The 22,359-nt window shown below is 47.3% G+C and overlaps 1 protein-coding gene across 8 annotated transcripts in view; it reads right to left on the reverse strand.

The window, feature by feature from the left end:
* AKAP13 (A-kinase anchoring protein 13) overlaps positions 1 to 22,063 on the reverse strand; it is a 394,860-nt gene extending 372,797 nt beyond the window's left edge. For 7 of the 8 annotated variants that reach the window (XM_039912298.1, XM_039912295.1, XM_039912293.1 and 4 more), the window contains exon 1: positions 21,986 to 22,063. The gene's annotated coding sequence lies outside the window, so the exon portion shown is untranslated. The remainder of the gene's footprint in view (positions 1 to 21,985) is intronic. The other variant, XM_039912292.1, reaches the window with a different exon arrangement.
* Positions 22,064 to 22,359: the final 296 nt, after the last annotated feature.

The raw sequence follows: 22,359 nt of genomic DNA on the forward strand, positions 1-22,359 counted from the left end.
AGAGATTGTAGACAAGGTAAGGGGTCAAGGCTAATGAGGTCGATTTAGGAGCCATCCCAGCAGAGGTGGAAGTTGAAGCCGGAGGAGCAGATGAGAGACCTCAGTGAGAGGGAGTGAGAGTCAGAGGAAGAGCCAGTGAAAGAGATTGAGAAGCAGCAAGAACAGAGAGAGGGCAGTGTCAGAGAAACTCAGAGAAACCAGGTAAGACAGTGTTTCCAGGAGATGGTCTATGGTGTCAAAGGGTCAAGGAGGATTAAGATGGCGGAGAGTCCTTAATCCTGTTCATTGAATCGTGTTCATTGAACATTTCTGGGGTGCACAGCACTGTACTAAATGCTTGGGAGAGTATAATCCAATAGAATTACTAGGCACAATCTCTGCCCCACAGCACTTGTGTATATTTGTACGTATTTATTATTCTATTTGTTTTATTAATGATGTGTATATATCTATAATTCTATTTATCCATTTTGATATTACTGATGCCTGTTTACTAGTTTTGTTTTGTTGTCTGTCTCCCCCTTCTAGACTGTGAGCCCGCTGTTGGGTAGGGATTGTCTCTATCTGCTGCTGAATTGCATTTTCCAAGCACTGAGTGCAGTGCTCTGCACACAGTAAGCGCTCAGTAAATACGAATGAATGAATGAATGAATGAATGAATGAATGAATGAATGAATGAATGAATTTTACAGTCTAGATTGTTATTTCCTCTGACTGCTGCTGCCCTGTTCTCTCCAGAACAGAGGGCTGGGCGGGTGTAAATAGGTGTACTCCCCTCGGCTGGGCATTTATGTGTGGATGTAAGTGGAGATGTGCATCCAATGAGGGAAAGTGTGTCATTGAGAGAACTGGAGGAAACTGAAGACGGAGAAGCTATGAGGTACATCAGGTGAAAGCTTGAGCCTGCAGGCAGAAAGTTTTGGAGAAAAAAAACCAAACACTGAAAACTCTCACAAGATGCCCAGACTCTCACTTTCACTGGAGAAGCAGCGTGGCTTAGTGGAAAGAGCATGGGCTTGGGAGTCAGAGGTCGTGGGTTCTAATCCCAGATCCGCCACTAATCAGCTGTGTGACTTTGGGCAAGTCACTACTCCTCTGTGTCTCAGTTACCTTAAGACTGTGGGATTAAGACTGTGAGCCCCACATGGGACAACCTGATTACCTTGTATCTACCCCATCACTTAGGACAGTGCTTGGCACATAGTAAGCACTAAACAAATACCATTATTATTATTGTTATCTGTCCTCAAATAGCAAAATGAAGACTCTGGGGTTTGACCCTCCTAAAATGCCCCAATTCAGATAATACATAGGGTGCTTCTTAAGCACTTTCTAGGTGCCACGCACTGTTTGGCACGGAGGTAGATATAAGTTAATCAGGATGAACACAGTCCCTGGACCATCTGGGACTCACAGTCTAAGTAGGAGCGAGTAGGATTTAATCCCCATTTTTACAGATGAGGGAACTGTACTGGACGATGTACCATCCTGTCTCTGTTCTGTCTCCTGCCCATATTGCCCTAGGCAATTGACCATCCAGTCTCCATTCTATCTCCTTCCAATATTGTACTAGACATCCTGTCTCCATTTAATCTCCTTCCTGTGGTAGATCAATCAGTTAAATTTGGGTAACGACTCCGTCAACTGCATTAACTTATAAGGACCACTCCTAAGAACTGGTTCTGAATGGAGGGTGGAGTGCGGGCAACCACGGGGATTGGGTGGGATTTGGGGTGCGCATGGGAAGAGCTGAGGTCGAGTGGAATCCGGAAATGCTTGCAAATAAAGGTACCGGGTTCGGGACGGCTCGGGGCTGTTAGTCACTCGTACCCCGCCGGGGTGCGGAGGCGGCAGCCACTTTCCGCCCTTTCCTGCTCTCTCGGCTCGCTCTCTTGAGACTGTTCATTTCTACACCAAGGTCACGAAACCCTCTCATGCAATTGCGAGATCAGAGTCGTTTCTCTGACAAAAATCCGTAACGGAACTGAGGCACAGAGAAGTGAAGCGACTTGCCCAGAGAAACCCGGCAGACAAGTGGCAAAGCTGGGTCCTCTGACAACCAGGCCTGTACTCTTTCCACTAGGCCCCACTGCTACAGATGTCAGCTACCGCAGGAGAGAATACTTCAGAAGTCCATTCCAAAGGCACCATTCCCCTCAACCTAGTGCCTGCAGCCTGTACCCCACCTCCTCACACGCATGAAGTCTTGGTCACCTTCGCCGATGATTAACTGCTCTGAGAAGGCTCCCTCTTTGTTCTCAGGAACACCTCGTTCCCAGCACAGAGCAACGGCCCACCCTCCAAAGAGAGGGAAGGCACAGCTAATTTTGCTTGCGGGTCTATGAAAATTCATGTCGGGATCCGACGGCCGATTTTCCTGAGCCCGAGTTGGGGATCTACGTGAGGTCGGCAGAGGTTTCAAAAGCAATCTCCCTAGAGTGCCGAGGCAAGGGGTCAGGGTAGGGCGAAAAGGGAATAAAGACAGAGGTTCTCTGGGACAGATAATGAGGAAATAGTCCTTGAATTTAAGGGTGGATGAAGGGGAAAATTTCTGCCTGAGAGCCAGAAGTGGGGTCCAAGATAAACCAGCTAAGGAGAGAGGAGCTAATATCTGCTTCAATCGAATGAGAGGGAGATTAACCGGGTAAACCGGGTCTTCGCTGAGATGGAGACGGAAGGGCTGGGCTGCTGCTTCTGGTTGGCCAAACCGGTTTGGCCAAACCCATTGCCCTTTATACTGGACAAGCGAGTGATTCAAGGAGGCGTGAAAACCGAGGGGAGGGAAGGCTTTGACTTCTCAGGGGAATTTCCAGACTCCTTGTAAAGTCTCCACTATGACTTAGTGCTCCTGGACCAGATCTAGACCTGCATGCAGGTTACCACCCAAACCAAAAAGCCTCAGGTTCAGCCCAGCCCCGAGGTGGAACTACGGCCTCAGGAGTTGGGGCGGCTCAGTCGCTCGCATGGTCCAGTGGGAGCCTGTACAGAGCCACTCTTGCCAGGGGGATTCATTTACTCAGAGGGTCCCCGTGGACTGCTGGAGGAGCACCATGGGGTGCTGGATAGAACACGGGCCTGGGAGTCAGAAGGCCATGGGTTCTAATCCGAGCTCTGCCACTTGTCTGCCTTGTGACCTTGGGCAATTCACTTCCCTTCCCTGGGCCCCCGTTACCTCATCTATAAAATGAGGAGTGAGACTGTGAGCCCCATGTGGGACAGGGACTGTGTTCAACCTGATTTACTCATGTCCATCCCAGAGCTCAAAATAAGCACTTAAATACCACTTCTTGCCCCAAACAGGCACCTGCGCATGTTCTGCATGAGAGCAGCGGTCCCGTGGCTTTTGCATGAAAATATTTTAGGATGCAGGTATCTAGTTAATAATACTTCTAATAATTATGGTATTTGAGAAGCACTTACTATGTACAAGGCACTCTACTAAGCGCTTGGGTGAATACAAGCAAATCAGGTTGGACATAGTCCCTGACCTGCACAGTGCTTACGGTCTTCATCCCCATTTTACAGATGAGGTAACTGAGACTCAGAGAAGTGAAGTGATTTGCCCAAGGTCACACAGCAGACACATGGTAGAGCCAGGATTAGAACCCAGGACCTTCTGACGCTCGGGACCATGCTCTATCCACTAGGCCACGCTGTCCCCTCCCCTCTGGTCTGAACTCACGCTGGATTGGTTTGGGATCATTTTGATCCGCCCCACGGAGGCAGACCTATAATATTGTTGGTAGATGTTAAGCGTTTACTATGTGCAGAGCACTGTTCTAAGCGCTGGGGTAGATACAGGGTAATCAGGTTGTTCCACGTGAGGCTCACAATTAATCCCCATTTTACAGATGAGGTAACTGAGGCAGAGAGAAGTGAAGTGACTTGCCCACAGTCACACAGCTGACAAGTGTCAGAGCCGGGAGTCGAACTCATGACCTCTGACTCCGAAGCCCAGGCTCTTTCCACTGAGCCACGCTGCTTCCCCGCAGCTATACCCAAGCAGCACCCCAAAGTAATTGTTGAGATGTTTGGTGGGCGGTAGAAAGACAGTGTGGCCTAGGGGAAAGAGCGCAGAACAGGAAATCAGGGGACCTGGGTTCTAAACTTGGCTCTACCATTTGCCTGCCAGGTGACCTTCGGCAAATCACTTAACTCCTCCGCACCTCAGTTCCCTCATCTGGAAAATGGGGAGACAATTCCTGTTCTCTTTCCCCCATAGGCCGTGAACTCCACGTCGGATAGGGGCTGTGGCTGATCTGATCGTGTGGTTTCTAACCCGGCGCTTAGGAAAGTGCCTGGCAAATAATAAGCACTGAACAAATGCCTCATCATTAAAAAAGGAATGAGACAAGCAAAGGGCAAAGCAAGAGATGCAGTGAAAAGATGGTGGGCCAGTGGGAGAGTCACACTGCCTCCAAGCTCCCCGTCAGATGAACCCCTTTATTACAGGAGTGAGGCCTTGCCTTATATCAGGGTAGGGAAAGGGCAAAAGCATCTCTTCAATCAATCATTTATAGGATGAAAACTGTGTCCTGTGCACTTAACTAAGCACCTGGAAGTGTACAATATAACAGAATTGGTAGACACGTTCCCTGACCAAAATAAGCTTAGAATCTAGAGGGGATACAGACACTAATAACGATAATAAATAATAATGATGATGACGATGATAGTATTTCTTAAGTGCTCACTATGTGCCAAGCACTGTTCTAAGTGCTGGGGGTACATGCAAGGTAATCAGGTTGTCTCACGTGGGGCTCCCAGTCTTAATCCCCATTTTACTGATGAGGTAACTGAGGCACAGAGAGGTTAAGTGACTTGCCCAAAGATTAGACTCCACAACCTCTGACTCACAAGCCCATGTTCTTTCTACTAACCCACACTGCTCAGTGGATATGTACATGATGGAAAGAGCACAGGCCTGGGAATCTGAGTACAGGGGTTCTAATCCCGGCTCCACCACTTCTGTGTGGTGTGATCTTGACTACGTCACTTCACTTCTCTGTGCTTCAGTTCCCTCATCTGTAAAATGGGGATTAAGACTGGGAGCCCCATGTGGGGCAGGGACTGCGTCCAACCTGATTAAGTTGCATCTACCCTAGTGTTTAGAACAGTGCATGGCACTTAACATATACCATCATTATGATTATTATTATTATTATTACTGCTGTGGGTCTGAGGGAGGGGTTGAACGACGGATGCCAATCCAAGTGCAAAGGTGGGAGAGAAGGGAGTGAGAGAATTGTAGTTCCTATAGCTCTTTCCCTGTGGAGCTCTGTGGATGGAGTTAGATGGATCACCAACCTTTGGTCCTGAAGCCAGAATCAGGTTTTCCAGCCTGATCCCCACCTCACACATGAATGAAGTTTGGTTTGGCAAGAAGAAGCTAACAACAGTGGACAAACACGGCTAGAGAGAGATCCACCTTCCCACACCCTCCTCCCACTCCAGCCTGTTGTACGCAATACAAGACCCAGGGTTTCATCAGCTGCACAAAGAACTGGCCTCTCTCCTAATGCTGCAGGTCTCCCAAGAGAATAATAATAATTCTGGTATTTGGTAAGCACTTACTGTGTGCCAGGCACCACACTAAGCACTAGGATGGATAAGAGGAAATAGGGTCAAATGCAGTCCCTGTCCCACGTGGGGCTCACAGACCTAATCCCCGTTGTACAGATGCGGAAACTAAGGCACAGAGTAGTGAAGAGACTTGCCCAAGGTCACACAGCAGACAAGTGGCAGAGCTGGGATTAGAACCCACAATCTTCTGACTCCCAGGCCCGGGCTCTATCCACTGTGCCATGCTGCTTCCCATGAGGGTCCAAGATGACCGTGGCTAGCAATAACAATCTAGAGCAGTCCAATAAGCTGCTCGAGAGGTGCCGTGACATAACCCTTGGGGTAGCCTCTGACATCGGAAAGTACCGAACTCGGCAGCGCTCAATCTAACCTCTTCAGGAAGGGAGGCAGGAAGAGAGGGCCTTTGGCTATTCTCTAGGGCAAAAAAATCATGCACACATAAACACATGCCTCCCTGGGGCAGTGAAATAAATGAAAAAACACGATAATCAAAATTAGCCATAAATTTGCTTGCATTTTTTTTCCTTATGCAGGGAAAAATACACTGTAACAGCAGATACCCAGTGTGGGCAGGAGTCTGTAAGGCATTTAGGGCCAAAGTAAATGGCGGTAAGAAGGCGGGCTGCAAATCAGGAAGGGGCCGGAATGGGGTGAGACAGCAAAGAGGAAACAAAGAAGATTTTAAAGGTTCCTAGATGGGAGCTGAGATGGTCTCCGGGAGAGAACTCGTTGTCTGAGTGGTTCTGGTAACAGCTCTCCTGATTGCTCTGCAGTTTTAAATGTCTCAGTGCCATAGAAACACATGTCATTCCAAGAACATTATTGCTACCAGTTAGTATTCAGGTAGCACTTTACATTTATTGAGCGCTTTGCTATGATTCTCTTAGCTATTTCCCAAACGAGTCATGGGTATTAGTAGACAAGATTAATGTTGTGAACCTCCATTTACGGAGGACTTTGCTCTTATTTGCAGAGTTAGTCTCCCTACCGGACAGGTGAGACAGGTTAGGACAGCCCGCCCAGGTTTACAGAAAAGAAATTGAGGCTCAGAGAGGTTGAACCTTTGGTTTAAAATCACACAGGGAAGGAATCACATGGACAGAACAGTTCTCAGCACTTGATTTCCAGGCGGTTCCCTGGATGATAAATCGGCTCTCTTTAATCTTAAGGACAGAAAAGGAGGAATTATGGGTACAGTGGCAGGTAACTTGAAAAAAGTAGCTAATACAACTGACTATATGTATAATAGAAAGTGGGTAGAACCCAGGCCTGGGAGTCAGAAGGACATGGGTTCTAATCCTGACTGCGCCACGTGTCTGTTGGACGACCTCAGGCAAATCGCTTAACTTCTCTGTGCCTCAGTTAAATCATCTGTAAAATGGAAATTGACACCGTGAGCCTCATTTGGATGTGGGTTGTGTCCAGCTTGATTAGCTTGTATCTACCCCAGTGCTTAGAACAGTGCCTGGCACTTAGTAAGCACTTAACCAACACCATCAAAAAAAAAAAAAGCAAGTCTGGGGGTGTATTTGAAATGGGCAGGCACTTCTCAGTCTGATAGGAATATGTGTGTGGGTGTGTGTGTGTGTGTATACACACATACACGTATGTATCTGTATATACACATATATGTATGAATATATATATATATGCACATAAATATGCATGTGAGTTTTAATGTAGGTGCATTCATAAATTCTTTACATTCAAAAGTAGTTCTTCTGATTGTGATATTATAATAACGATGGTATTTATTAATCACTTGCCAAACATTGTGCAAAGCGATAAGGTAGATGCAAGACAGTCAAATCCGACACGGTCACAGGGTTCACAGTGGAAGAGAGAGGGAGAGCAGGTGCTGAAGTGCGTTTTACAGATGAGGAACCTGAGGTCCAGAGAGGGCAAGTATCTTGTCTAAGTTCACCAGACAGGCAAGTGGTGGAGCTGGCACTGCAGCTCCAGGTCTCCTCATTCTCAGTCCCTTGCTCTTAGCACTACGCCATGCTGCTCCACCTTGGGTGCAGGCGAAAAGATCTCCACACGGCTGGCGATCCATCCCTTGTGAGTAGCAATCATCCTCTGCCACACTGATGCACTGACCTCTTCCAACGTCTGTCGCTATTTTCAATACTGCCAATGGGCTCTCTGTCCTTTCCAAAGCTTCAGTTCAAAGAGCGACACCTCTCCTGATTGACACATATCAGGCTAGTCTATTTGCCACTGCTGTTATGAGCCAGGGGTCTGCAGGTTTTATGAGCCTATGTTCCTCTGTGCCTTTAAAAATGTTCATTCAGTTCTCTTTGCTTGCCTATCCCCTACTCCAGGTCCCACAGAATAGCTGTTTGGGCTTATTGCTTTTTCTTATGGTATTTAAGTGCTTACTATGTGCCAGGCGCCGTTGTAAGCGCTTGGGTAGATACGAGCTAATCGGGCTGGACACAGTCCGTATCCCACATGGGGCTCAGTCTTAATCCCCATTTTACATATGAGGTCGGGGATGGGTTCGTTTGGAATCGGCATGGCGAGAGGGAGAGAGAGGCCGGGGACGGAAAGCTTGAGTTCTGTATAAAATTTATTCAGCGGGGTGAATTGAATTATTTGGTTATTTAGACGCAACAGATCGGCCTTCCCTGTCGGGAAGAATATGGTGTTAGAGCTTCCCTAATGGGAGGAATATGCTCGTATGTTACTCGCGTGTGGCCGGACACCCGGACCCACCCAGGCGGAGCTCACTTATGATTTACTCGTACGTGGTGAGGAGGCGAGCTCCACCATGTGCGCGCCCCACTCAGGAGGAATCCACTTATGCATTAAATGCACTTCTGCATTACATACACCTATGCGTTAAACCCAGTTATGCGTTACCCACCTTTGCGTTACCCACTTACGTGTTACTCTCACTTGGTGAGGCAGCTAGCTCCCACCACGTTCACATCCCACTCGGGAGGCACCCACTTGGGTGTTAATTCCACTTATGTGTTACACACGCTTGGTGAGGTGGCTAGCTCCCACCTGGTTCGCGTCCCGCTCGGGAAGTACCCACTGAGGCATCCAATCCAGTTAAATGTTACATACTCATGGAGAAGCATCTGGCTTCCAACCCCACAAGCATTCAGCAGGACGGGACACTCACCCATCCCACGGTTCCTCATCTGGTGCGGGCAGAGCGGCCTTCTCACGCTCCGGACAGAGGCGACCTGCAGCCGGCTGCTGCATGTCCGGTTCCTCTGCACGGAAGGTTAGAGGCGGCAGGGATTTATCGCCTGTGCTCTTAGGCCATTTCAGCTTCCGGCCTCAGTTTATCCAATCTCTGCCCTCCCCCCTCCTCCATACCTAATTTGATCGGCATGGGGAGGGGGGGCACCTTCCGTATTCCCAGCTTGAACTGTCAATCTGGCGGTTTTGGCTGCGGGGGCGGTGTCTCACCCCCACCTCCGAGTTCCGCCTGCTGGCTCAGGAGGTCACGAGATAGCATTTGACCTTGAGATGGTCGCTACCCCAGGGTCACCTTGGGTCGGTGAGGCACAGGGAAGTTAAGTGACTCATCCAAGGTCCCAGCGGACAAGTGGCCAAGTTGCAATCAGTCCTTCTGACTCCAAAGCGATGCTACTTCACCGTTGTCCACTGCCCTCAAGGGTCTGATGCAGGGAAGATGGGAAGCCTGTAAGCCTTCCCTAAATACCGGTAAGCTAGATGGCAAACAGCCAAGCAGAGAAACCAGGTGGAAAATGAAATAAGGACAACTTGAAGTCATTCCCATCAGACCATTCTAACACAGCGAGTCACGACCTGGCAGTTCTATCACTCAATCAACCATATTCCTTGAGCACTTACTGTGTGCAGAGCACTGTAACTAAGCGTTGGGAGAATAACAGAGTTAGTAGACATGTTCCTTTGTCCACAACAAGATTACAGTCTAGAGTGGGAGAAAGTCCTAGAGTTTGTGTATCTTTCTGGCAAGTGGCCAGGCAAAGTAAGTCTTTTATAATGATGCATAAAAGCACAGACCTGGGAGTCACAGGACCTGGCTTCTAACCCCGGCTCTGCCACTTGTCTGCTGTTTGACCTCGGGAAAGTCACTTCACTTCTCTGTGTCTCAGATACCTCATTTACAAAATGGGGATTAAGACTGAGATCCCCACATGGGACATGGATTGTGTCCATTCATGTACCCAGGCCAGCGCTTAGTACAATGCCTGGCACATAATAAGGGTTTAACAAATGCCATTTTAAAAAGCTGGGGGGGGGGGGGGGCGGTAATTTTCAAGCTGCTTTTAATCCCTGGTTTCTTCACTGCCCAAATTTGATAATTTTTTTTACATAATTAGAAAGTGGGAGATGTATCTTTTCCGCCTAAGAAGCCTAGCGTTACTCTGAAAACCCAGATTAGTAGCGGAGTTTTGTTTAGAGCAGGATAATGTCTTGAAACCATTTCCTAGCAGTTAAGCTATTTCTTCCAAGCACCGGATGAAGGTGGATCTGTGCAATAACACCAGCACCTCACCCGGGGCATGTGACTGAAATGAATATTTTCCCCCCTTCCAACCCACACCTAGGTCATGTTTCTTGGAAGCCTACCTGACAGATGATTCACATAGCAGAGTTTGAAGCCAGAGCTCTCTCGATAATCAAGTACCAGGCATTTCATATTATTTTCACATACTTGTTGGTTAGCCAGAGTTGGCTAGGGTTAGCTACCTGACATAATGATTCAAATAGCAAAGTTTAAAATCAGAGCTCTCTTGATAATCAAGTACCAACTATTTCATATTATTTTTCACACACTCGCTACGTTAGGCAGACTCTCCGGTTACGGGACCACCTTAACGTAGCTCTGAGAGATAGCTACCCTTCAAGTTTGGGGATAACAGTGATAGATAACTGTCATATTTGTTAAGTGCTTATTACATGCCATGCACTGTTCTAACCACTGTTTAAGATACAGTAGTCTTTAAGATGCAAGATAATCAGAATCAGAAACAGCCCCTGTCCCACACGGGGCTCACAGTCTAAATAGGAGGGAGAAAAGGTATCAAATCCCCATTTTTACAGTTGAGGTAAATGAGGCACAGAGAAGATAAATGACTTGTCCAAGGTCACACAGCAGGCACACAGCAGAGCTGGTATTAGAACCCAGGTCCTATGCCTCTCAGGCCCGTGATCTTTCTACAAAGCCTTGATGCTCCTCTAACACCACCAGCAATGAAACTGAACTTACATTTGCCAGTGAGGTAGAAAACACAAACAGGCACAACCAATAATTCCTGCTATATTGCACATAATAATAATAACGATAATCGGAACTGTGGCATTTGCAAAATGCTTACTATTTGCCAAGCACTGTGTAAGCTCTGGGGCATACACAGTAATACAGTCAAATAAATAATACAGGTAATATAATGATGTAATTTATAATATATAATCATATATTATGTGTAGCTCAATCTAAGAGGAAAGGAGAATGAGGTATTTTATCCCAATTAAACAGATGAGGAAACTGAGGCACACAGAAGTGGGACTTGCACAAAGTCTTAGAGCAGGGAAGTGGCAGGGCCAGGATTAGAACCCAGGTCCCTGGACTTCTAGTCCTGTGCTCACTCCACTGGGTCACACTGCCTTCCTTGGGGAAAATGATCTTTTTTTGTGTTCTCGCATCTGCTCGTCCAAGTGTTGGCCGTGGTTTGGATTCTGCCTCTTGGTATTGTGATCCTTTCAGGGTTCATGCTCGGACAACAGTTTCCCATTGCCAATCCCAAGATGGTCCCACCAGCAGCTATTATCCAGCATCTATGCCCACCAGCTGGATCGTAAACCCTCAGATTCATCTCTGCCATCTCAGTTCAACTGCCCCTTCGATAAAACGGGATCAGTACCATTTTTTTATTTAATGGTATTTGTTAAGTGCTTCTCATGTGCCTGGCACATATTAAGTACGGCAGGAGATACAAGCTAATCTACATGGGGATCCCCGTCTTAATCTCCATTTTACAGATGAGAGAACTGAGGCACAGAGAAGTGAAGTGACTTGTCCAAGGTCACACGATAGAGAAGTGGAGGAGCCAAGATTAGAACCCAGGTCCTTCTAACTCCCAGGCCCAGGCTCTATTCACTAGGCCATTCTGTGGGGGGAGTCGGGGGGACGGGAGAAGAGGGGACTGCAGTTAAACCGGCCTAAACCCCAGATCGGGGCTCCCATTCAACCAAATCACGAGATGCACGGCTGATCTTGCCTTAACATGCCCTCCCTTTAGCAGTAACGGTATTTATTCAAGCGCCTAAAACCCCTCCTCAAATCACCTCTTCCAGGAGGCATCCTATCAGCCACCTCAGTACCCATGTATTTTTCTCCCCAATTAAGCCCTCTTTTCCCCCGGCTCCCTCTCCCTTCTGCATCAGTTATGCACCTGGATCAGTGACCTCTGGATATTAGATATTTGCCTCACCCCCAAATGCTCAGCACATATGTTCATATCTTTAAATAATACATCATAAACTATTTTTTTATATTAAAGTCTGCCTCCTCCTCTACACTGTAAGCTCATCATGGGCAGAGTAGGTAGACACGTTCTCTGGCCGCAACGAGCTACCGATCTATCCACGACTCTGCCACTTCTTTGTGAGTTTTGGTAATACTGAGTCTTTGAAGTAGCAGTGAATGATGAAATTTCAAATACGCTCTTCGGTAGTCAGGATTTCGAGAGGAAGGGGAGGGGCAAAAACCCCTTCTTGCCCAGACTAATGCAGACAGTAGACAAGTGAGCCTGTGCCTGTTATAAGTTATTTTAACACAGCAGGATTTGAGCGATATTTCTCAGGTGAGGCTTTGACGACTCTGTGGAAAACAGGGTCACGTTGGAAAGCATTGGAAAGGCAGGCTGAGCTCTCACAGCATGATGAGTTTAAAAGGCAAATTTGCACTGTGTTGGGCAAGCAATCAATGTAGATATTCAGCATTTACTCTGTGAAGAGGATTGTACTAAGTGCTTGGGAAAGGTAACTAATGCATATTTTAATATAATGAACAAATCTGTCATATATGCAAGGCTGTCAAGCCTAACTTTCTAAATGGAACAGACAGATGAAGAAGATCCCAAATAAGTCCTTACTACACGCTAAGCACCGTGCTAAGCTCGGGAGTAGCTCCAGGATAATCAGGTTGGATGCAGTCCCTGTCCCACATGGAGTCACAGTCAAAGAGGACAGGAGAACAGGTATCGAATCCCTATTTTACAAATGAGGAAACGGGTTCTGAAATGTTGCCCGGGGTAACAGAGCAGGCAAGTGGTGGACCTGGGATTAAAACCCAGGCCTCCTGATTCCCAGTGCCTTTGCTCTGTCCACTAAGTCACGCTGCTTCTCCGAGCCAGGAGGTGGGCTATGCTAGCAAGTGAGCAAGCTGTGACCTCTTCCTCACAGGAGGTGAGTTTCTTTGCCCACGGTTTCTGGGGTGGCCTCAGCTCACTGCCTACCTCCGATGGTTCCCCAGAGAGGTTCAGCAGGGAAACCAAATCAATGTCAAGGGAACAGAGGCATTTAACGAATCCGACCATTAACTCTGGATGCTTGGAAAACTTAAAAGTGCCAGGAGCACTTTGCTCCCAGGCCTCACCCTTCCCCACCCCCTGGAAAAAATACATTCAAAGGCTTGTTTCCTGCAGGCACTCCATTTGACACAGACTCGAGTTGCAGAGTTAAAGCCGGCTTGGCCCTCGGCCAGACGGCCCCCTTGGATTTGTATAAACTTTAAACAACCCAAATTCATGAAACTGTTCCAATGTTATAAACACTTTAAGAGATGGAACGAGCCATCTAACCCCGAACGGAAGAGAATCTTGCATGAACCTTTCAGTGCAAAGGTCCAGGAATCCACCTCTTGGAAGGAAAGCACAAAACAGCAGATTCTTCCTTTTCATATATATATAATATTTGTTAAGTGCTTTCTTTGTGTCAAACGCTGTTCTTAGCGATGGGGTAGATACGAGTTAATTAGGTTAGACACAGTCTCTGGCCTGCATGTGGCTCACAATCAAAGTAGGATGGAGAGTGGGAGAACTGAGGCACAGAAAAGGTGAGTGACTTGCACAAGGTCACACAGCAAGCAATTGGCAGCGCTGGAATTAGAACCGAAGTCCCCCAACTCCCAGCCCCGTGCTCTTTCCAACAGGCCATTCTGCTCTTTTGACAGGAAGAAAGCACCACCGTAGCAGACTTCACCACTCTGCAAAAAATCCAGATGTCTCAGTATGGCCTGTCTCCCTTAGAGACCAACCATTCAAATTCACCACCAAACCTCCAGAAGTAGATTAGAAAACCATTGGGACATTTCAACATCTTAATCTTTTTTTGAAAATCAGTTCACTTATTGAAAACCATTAAATCTGATCGACTTTCTCTTGAACCTCACCTCCTGGATTAAAGATTCAGCTGAACAAGAGGCTTGTGAGGCCAAGTTCAACAAGAGCTCTTTCGTCCTTGTCAGAGGGCAAAATGGTCGTCGCTTTCCAGCCAACATTAGCATTACTGAACTTCTCCCGTCCCCGATACCTGAATCAGAGACGTGACTCAGAGGAGGATTTCAGGGCCTGAGGATTTTCCTTCATTGGTGGGCTTAATATGTACAGCAAGCTTCATTGAACACGTATTTCATCAGTTTTCTCATGCAAAAATCCAGAATTATTTAGGCCACCAAAGGCAGTTGATTGGCACGGGCTGACACGGACACCGACATTTTGATACCAACATCCCTGGCTACAGAAATTTCAAATGAGGATCATCCACTTCTGCATTAAACACTTCGGCTTTAAAATACTCAATCAGCTGTTTACCTTGCTGATGCTCTACTGAAACTCAGCTCACTTAACTCCTCTAACAACATCCTCGATCTCGTCTTTCTCGCCGCCGACCCAACCACGTCCTACGTCTGAGCTGGAAATTCCTCTCTCTTCGTATTTCCTCCTGCCTTCAGGACAGCTCTACTTGGATGCTCCGCCGACCCTTTAAACTTTACATGTCCAAAACAGAACTTCTTATCTTCCCACCCAAACCCCGTCCTTCCCCGACTTTCCCATCACTGTAGATAATTTCATCCTTCCTGTCTCACAAGCCTGTGACTGTGGCATTATTCTCAACTCATCCAACCTACATGTTCAGTCTGTCGCTAAATCCTGTCAGTTCAACCTTCACAACATCCTCTCCACCCAAATTGCCACCATGTTAACCCAAGCATTTAGACTATTCTGCCTTGATTACTCTATCAGCCTCTTTGCTGACCTTGCTACTTCCTGTCTTTCCCCGTTTCAAGCCAAATTTCACTCTGCTGCCTGGATCATTTCTCTACAGAAATATTCAGTCCATGTCTTCCCACTCCTCAAGAATCTCCAGTGGTTCATATTGGAACTTTTTATGGTATTTGTTAAGCATTCACCATATTCCAGGCACTCTATTAAGCTCCATGTCCCGCATGAGGCTCACAGTTTTCTTCCCCATTTTACAGATGAGGTAACTGAGCCACAGAGAAGTTAAGTGACTTGCTCAAGGTCACACAACAAATGGTGGAGCTAAAATTAGAACCCAGGTCCTTCTGACTTCCAGATTCCCGCTCTATCCACTAACCCAGGCTGAGGAGCAATTCTCCAAAAGGAGCAATGGAGAGATGCAAGGAGGAGAGGAGGAGGCAAAATTAAATCTGTCTCTCCCCCTTAGCTAACTTATCTTGGAAGGAAGAACTACTACCATAAACGCCTAGAAATGTGGTCTAGTGGAAAGACGATGGGCCTGGGAGTCAGAGAAACTGAGTTCTAATCCCAGCTTTGCCCCTTGCTTGCTATGCATTATTGGTCAGGTCACTTAACTTCTTTGGAACTCAGTTTCCCCCTTGTAAAATAGGGATTCAATCCCTGACCTCCCTCCTGTGATCCTCGGGTGGGACAGGGACTGTGTGCAACCAGAGATTCTCTTGTGACTACCTCAGCGTGCTTAGTACAGTGCCTGGCATAGAGAAAGCACTTAACAAGTATCACAGCTATTATTACGTCAAGCCTGAGGTCCTGTCCACAAGTGACATATTCAACATTTGAGTTTTTCCCACCAGAGTAACATTACCAAAAGCAGCATTAGCAGTTGGAATGGCATTAAGCAGTGTGGCCTAGTGGAAAGAGCACAGGCTTGAGAGTCAGAGGATTATAGTTGTGTGTGTGTGTGTGTGTGTGTGTGAGAAAGAGAGATCTTGGGCAAATGTCATCTGTAAAATGGGGATTAAGACTGTGAGCTCCATGAGGGCCATGGACGGTGTCCAATCTGATTATCATGTGTCTACTCCAGAGCGTAATACCATTAAAAAAAAATTCCTGAGCACCCACACCACCACAAATACTCTGCACCGAGCATTTGGAAAAGTACCATGGAGGTAAGCATCTATAGAGACGCATTTTGTTTCGTTTAGTGCTTCACTGTGCCAGGTACTGTATTAAGTGCTGGGGTAAATACAAGTTAATCTGGTTGGACACAGTTCCTGACCACACAGAGTTCACAGTCTTCCTCCCCATTTAACAGATGAGGTAAGTGAGGCAGCATCGAGTAATTAAGGAACTTATTCCTAGCCCCATGCTCTTTCCACTAGGTCATACTGCTTCAGAGGATGGGGAGACCAGAGAGGTTTGTATAACCTATTCAAAGATAACCACAAAAACCCCACTAGAGAACCTCAGTTCTGAAGGCAGGCCATTGGTTCCATGTTGCCGATGACCCAACCACTCGATTTTTGACTACGGCAGGCACATAAATGAAATAATAGTGAAATAATAATGAAATAATGGGATTATGCTCCCTCATAATCTGATAGAAAAAGTATAGGGTCCATTCAGTGATCAGAGAGGTGCAGAAATCGGGTAGAGTTGACGGGAGGGCTCCATCTCGCAGGCCGACCCAGAGACATGGAGAACTGCAGCTGTTCTGTAAAATCGCTGAGTCCCCCTCCAAGATGGTCCCCTTGGAAAGGGCCGTGGGTTGCAACCACCTGCCACAGAGCACATGACCAGGAAGGAACTTTCCAGCCACTTTTCTGCTGCAACTTTTGGTAAAAACTTAAATCTGGGCAGTCAGTCCAGAAGCGACAGTCCAGATGTGTTTCTGCAGGGACACTGCGGGGCCCGGGAAAGTAAAGAAAGACCTCCACTGCTCGCTTCTTTGGTCCCGGCCTGTTTGCCTTTCGTTTGGAGCCAGGATAAAGAACCAGACAACAAAAAAACAAATAAAACAAAAACCATAGGAACGGATATCCTGAGGAAAATGTCTAAGTTCTGGGGCCTAAGCTGAGACGGCAGGATAGGCTGCAGGGTGAGGTCGCCAAAAGCACCCGCAACCGAGGCGGACACAAGAAAGGCTTTGAGGGCACCAAATAAAAGCCACAAAAGGATGTGGAATGCTGGCCAACGAGAGTAGCTGGAAGACAGGCCAGGTGGGCGGCAAATAGGAACTTGGGTGGATCCTCTAGTGAGAAAGGCCTGGGGAGGCTGCAAGCCCAAGCGGCGAACAGCAACAGAACCCTTAAATAGAGGCTCCGGCCACAAACCAAATGGTGACTCTTCTGACTCTTCCCTGTGGCCACCAGTCATCCCCATAGTGTGAAGATGAGCCCCGTCACTGAGTGTTCTTTAATATTTGAAGATACTCCAGATGGGGAGACCCCGGAGGTGTGAATGTGGCCAAATAGACCAATGAGCCAGTGAAAATGTATTTCACCAAGAGAAGCCGGTGGCCTAGTGGATGGAGCACGGGTCTAGAGGAGCACGGGACCTGTATTCTAATCCCCACTCTGCCATTTACCTGTGATCGCTTGGGCAGTCACCTCACTGGACTTCAGTTTCCTCATCTGTAGGACTTAATTATCTTGTATCTAACCCAGCTCCTAGTAATAGTGAAAATAATAATGGCATTTGTTAAGTGCTTCCTATGTGCCAGGCACTGTTCTAAGCACTGGGTTAGATTCAAGATAGTTGGGTTGGACACAGTCTCTGTCCCACATAGCACTCACAGTCTTAATCCCCATTTTACAGATGAGGGAACTGGGGCACAGAGAAGTTAAGTGACTTGCCCAAGGTCACCCAGCGGACAACCGGAGGAGCCGTCATTAGAACCCGTGACCTTCTGACTCCCAGGCCCATGATCTATCCACCAGGCCGGGAGTGCTTGGCACGGATTAAGTGCTTAAATACTACAATAATTATTATCATGAAGCAGCATAAGTGGAAAGAGTCTGGGCCTGGGAGTCAGAGGACCCGGATCTACTCTTGGCTGCACCATTTGTCTGCTGGGTGACCTTGGGTAAATCACTTAACTTCTCGGTGCTTCAATTACCTGATCTGTAAAACAGTGATTAAGGCTGTGAACCCTATGAGGGACAGGGACTGTGTCCAACCCGATTATCTTCTATCTAATCCCGCACTTAGTACAGTGTCTGGCACATAGAAGCACTTAAATACCATAATATAAAAAACAGATATTATTAGTTGATCAGAGATGTTGTCCTTTGTCTCGCTGATGCCTTGGCCACTTACAGGGGACCTATCGCTGTGTGCAAACTTGCCTCTTGTCCTTGATGATCCTGGAACACAAAGGGTCTCAAGATGACCATCTAAAGCCACCAATTCCGATCAGGCAAGCAATCGACAGTATTTATCGAGTGCTTACTCTGTGCCAGACACTGTGCTAACCAACTTGGGAGAGTGCAATCGAGTTAGTAGATATGATCCCTGCCCTCAAGAACCTTACAATCTGGGGCGGGAGAGAGAAGACAGATGCTAACATAAATTGTAGCGTGGCAGAGTGGAAAGGAAAGAGCACAGCCCTGGGAGTTAGAAGAATTCCCACTTCCCGGCTGTGGGACCTCGGGCTCCATTTTTCTGTGTCTCAATTTCCTCACTGGTTAAAAGGAGATTTAATAACCTGTTCTCGCTCCTACCTTAACTGTGAACCCAATAAGGAAGAAGGAGTGGAGTCGATCTGATCATCTTGGATCTAACCCATCGCTTCGTACAGTGCTTGATACATAGTAAGCGCTTACGCACCACCACAGTGCGTACGGGAAAGCAACCGAGTTTAAAGATATGTAGAGAACCGCTGCCAAGGGGGTGTCCCCAAGTGACTTAAGAGATGAGCACCCCAAATGAGCATGCAGATTGCACAGCACTCTACCCCCTTGGCTTTAATTCTCAAGTGGCACATAGACGTTATTCTGATTCCATGCAAATGCAAGTGAGACCCTTGCAGAAAGAGCAGGCGTTTCTCAAGGATTCACGGTGCTAAACATCCTCTTTAATAGCCCCATTAAACGCCGTGCAAATAATTATTAAATCAAAGGGGAAGGGGAGAGACAATGTCAGCCTTGTGTATATCTCTTTGTTCAATAATGACAGTGTTTACCTTCATAACGTAAAGCATCACTGGTCTGGGCCCAACTTAAAAGCAGGGCAGACAACAGATTTAATTATGTCCTTCCCTCTTAACTACCGGTCTCTTTGTTATTTATTGGCGGGCTCTGTGTATATTCATAGACTTTCCTGGCTGTCTAATATCTGGAGCTGGAAAGCGTGGTTCCTCCAAGGGTGAGGCTGGCCAGGAAAATGGGACCACATCATAGAAAGAGGAGAGAGAGAGAGAGACAGTGAGAGCATGCGAGAGAGAACAAGAGAGTATGAGAGTTAAAGACAGCAAAAGTGGGTGGGCTCCTCATTTCACTTAAAATTCTCCATGTTTCCTTCTTTGAGAGTGAAGGGAAAACACCTGGGGAGCATTTTCCTGCCCTCGACCTGAAAGGCCTACTGGTCAGGACTCATAAACTGAGTGGCAAAGAGCCTTCTTTCACTGGACCGTGACCTCTGCAGACCTCAGAAGCTCTAAACGGAAGAGAAGCAGCATGGCCTAGTGGAAAGAGCATGGGCCTGGGAGTCAGAGGGCCCAGGTTCTAATTCTGGCTCCTCCACTTGCTCTGTGACCTCGGGCAAGTCGCTTCATTTCTCTGTGCCTCAATTTCCTCATCTGCAAAATGGGGATTACAACTGTGAGGGTGTATGTGAGGCAGGGACTGTGCACTTAGTACAATGCCTAGCACCTAGTAAGCACTTAAATACGACCTCCCCCAAATAAAAAACAAAAGGGTGGGAACAATTTATTTGGGGCCTGAGGCTCAGAGCCCATGAGCTGACCTGACCTCATTAAGGACTCCAACAGTCATAATAATCGTGATATGTCAAATGCTACATGCAAGACATTGTATTAAGCGCTGGAGTAGAAGCAAAATGAACAGACTGGATACTGTCACTGGCCCGCATGAGGCTCATAGTCTAAGGGGGAGGAGAACAGATATTTAATCCACATTTTACATACGAGGTAGCTAAGGCCAAGTTAAAAGATCTGCCCAAGGCCACAACGGCAGGGAAACAGCATAGCAGAATTTGAGCACAGGTCCCCGAACTCCCAGGCCCGTAAGTCTTTTCACTAGGTCACATTGCTTCACATCAGCCCCCTTCCTTCCCAACAACCACTGGGCCAAAGAAGCCCAACACAGTAAGGGGTCAGCTGGGAAGTAGAAAAGAGAGGCAGGACCAGGTTGGCAGTTGTGATGGTCTGTGAGTGCCTACTAAGGGAGGGAGAAACATCCACCCACTGCCCAGTGGTTCCCCAGAATTTCAACCACAGCAATCCCCCAAAACCTTGCTCTCCCAGCACCTGACTCTGCCACCTCACCCACTCCTTCCTTACCCATCACAGAATCCAACCTGGGCACCTCTGTGGGCTCAACAGCAAGGCAGACTGAAGGTGCTTGGGCCCAACTGCACAAAGCTACTTCCGTTCTTTTGCTGTCATGACAACAGATGAGCTTTCTGAGGGCAGGGATCGTGTCTGCCCACTCTATTGGATTGTACCGCTCTGCATACATTAAGCACTTAATAAAATAAAATCGAGGGCATTCACTGAGCATTTACTGTGTGCACAGCACTGTACTAAGCGCTTAGAAGAGGACAGTACAATAGAGTGGAGAGTCATGTTCCCTATCACTGATTGACTGATAATGCTAATGCTGACATTTGCCCGCTAACCTGAAATAAATAAAAACACAATCCATACCTGTACTTCTGTGCTCAGATGGAAATTAATCAAGAGCCTCACACCTCGTGGTTACCACGGGCCCCTTCACAGGCAGCAGTGACACCGAACAGGTCAGTCAATGGTATTTATGGAGCACTTAGAGAGGCAGAATGGCAGAGTGGATAAAGGACAGGACTGGGAGTCAAAAGGTGAGGGGTTCTAATCCCACCTCTGTCACTTGTCTGCTGTGTGACCTTGGGCAACTCATTTTACTTTTCTGGGCCTCAGTTACCTCATCTGCAAAATGGGGATTGAGACAGTGAGTCCCATGTCGGACGGGTACTGTGTCCAACCCGACTGCATTGTAATAATAATAATGTTGGTATTTGTTAAGCGCTTACTATGTGCCGAGCACTGTTCTAAGCGCTGGGGTAGACATAGGGGAATCAGGTTGTCCCACGTGGGGCTCACAGTCTTAATCCCCATTTTACAGATGAGGGAACTGAGGCACAGAGAAGTTAAGTGACTTGCCCACAGTCACACAGCCGACAAGTGGCAGAGCTGGGATTCGAACTCATGAGCCCTGACTCCAAAGCCCGTGCTCTTTCCACTGAGCCACGCTGCTTCTCCTACCCCAGCGCTCAGTACTGTGCCTGGCACATAGTAAGCACTTAACAAATACCCTAATTATTATTATTACTACTTACTGTACTGTGCGCTTGGCCAAGTACAATACAACAGAGTTGGCAGACATGTCCCTTGTCCAAAATGAGTTTATATTCTAGAGGACTACCAGCTCTACTGGATTGTATTTTCCCAAGCGCTTAGTACAGTGCTCTGACTATAGTAAGTGTGCAATCAAGACTGTCCATTGATATGTCCAAATCCCAAATATTTGCTAAAGGGACCGGTTTCAGACCTTGCAGTAGGAGTCGAACGGCACAGAAGCGCGCTGCAGGGGAGCACGTTTTCAGAAAAGGGGCCCAAACCAGAGCGGGGAGAAAATTCAATCAATCGATCAATGGTATGTATTGGGCGCTTACTTTGTGTGGAGCACTGTACTCAGGGACTGGGGAGCACAATACAACCAAGTTGGCAAACACGGTCTCTGCCCACAATTTCAGAGCAAAGGCAGCAAAAACTCGGCACTACAGGTGCTGGCTTCCCCACGTATTTCTCAGCAACCTAGTGAAAAGAGCCAGCAGTTTGCAATGTCACCTCAGCTGGTCAAAGAAATCCACCTGAGGGGGCTTACATCTGTCAAGAGGAGAAAGAAAGAAAAAATAAAATAAAAAAAAACTCAGCTTGCTTCCTTTACCTGATCCCAAACGTTCATCAAAGGGAAATTTCAGCCACTTTCAATCCAAGACCCGAAGGAGAAGTTGGGGTGGAAGAAATTGAATCTTCAGAAGCTCAGAAGACGCAGTTGCTTTTCCCAAGACGACTAACAACTCAGTGGTTAAGGGAGTGGCCCCATGACGAACGGCTGAAAAGATTTTCCTTCTTATTTCGATTGGTCGGGCTCTGTCCGCAAGTAGAGGTGCAGTTGGCATTCAGTCCTGTTCTTGTTCTCTACAGGGCAACGGGACTGCCAGATAGGGGAGAGGAGGATGGCAAAAAGAGGAGGGGCAAATTGGGAAGCAGCGTGTCCTCAGTGAAAGAGCACAAGCCTGGGAATCGGAGGATCTGGCT

This window comes from Ornithorhynchus anatinus, chromosome 5, assembly GCF_004115215.2.
Source record: "Ornithorhynchus anatinus isolate Pmale09 chromosome 5, mOrnAna1.pri.v4, whole genome shotgun sequence".
NCBI lineage: Eukaryota > Metazoa > Chordata > Mammalia > Monotremata > Ornithorhynchidae > Ornithorhynchus > Ornithorhynchus anatinus.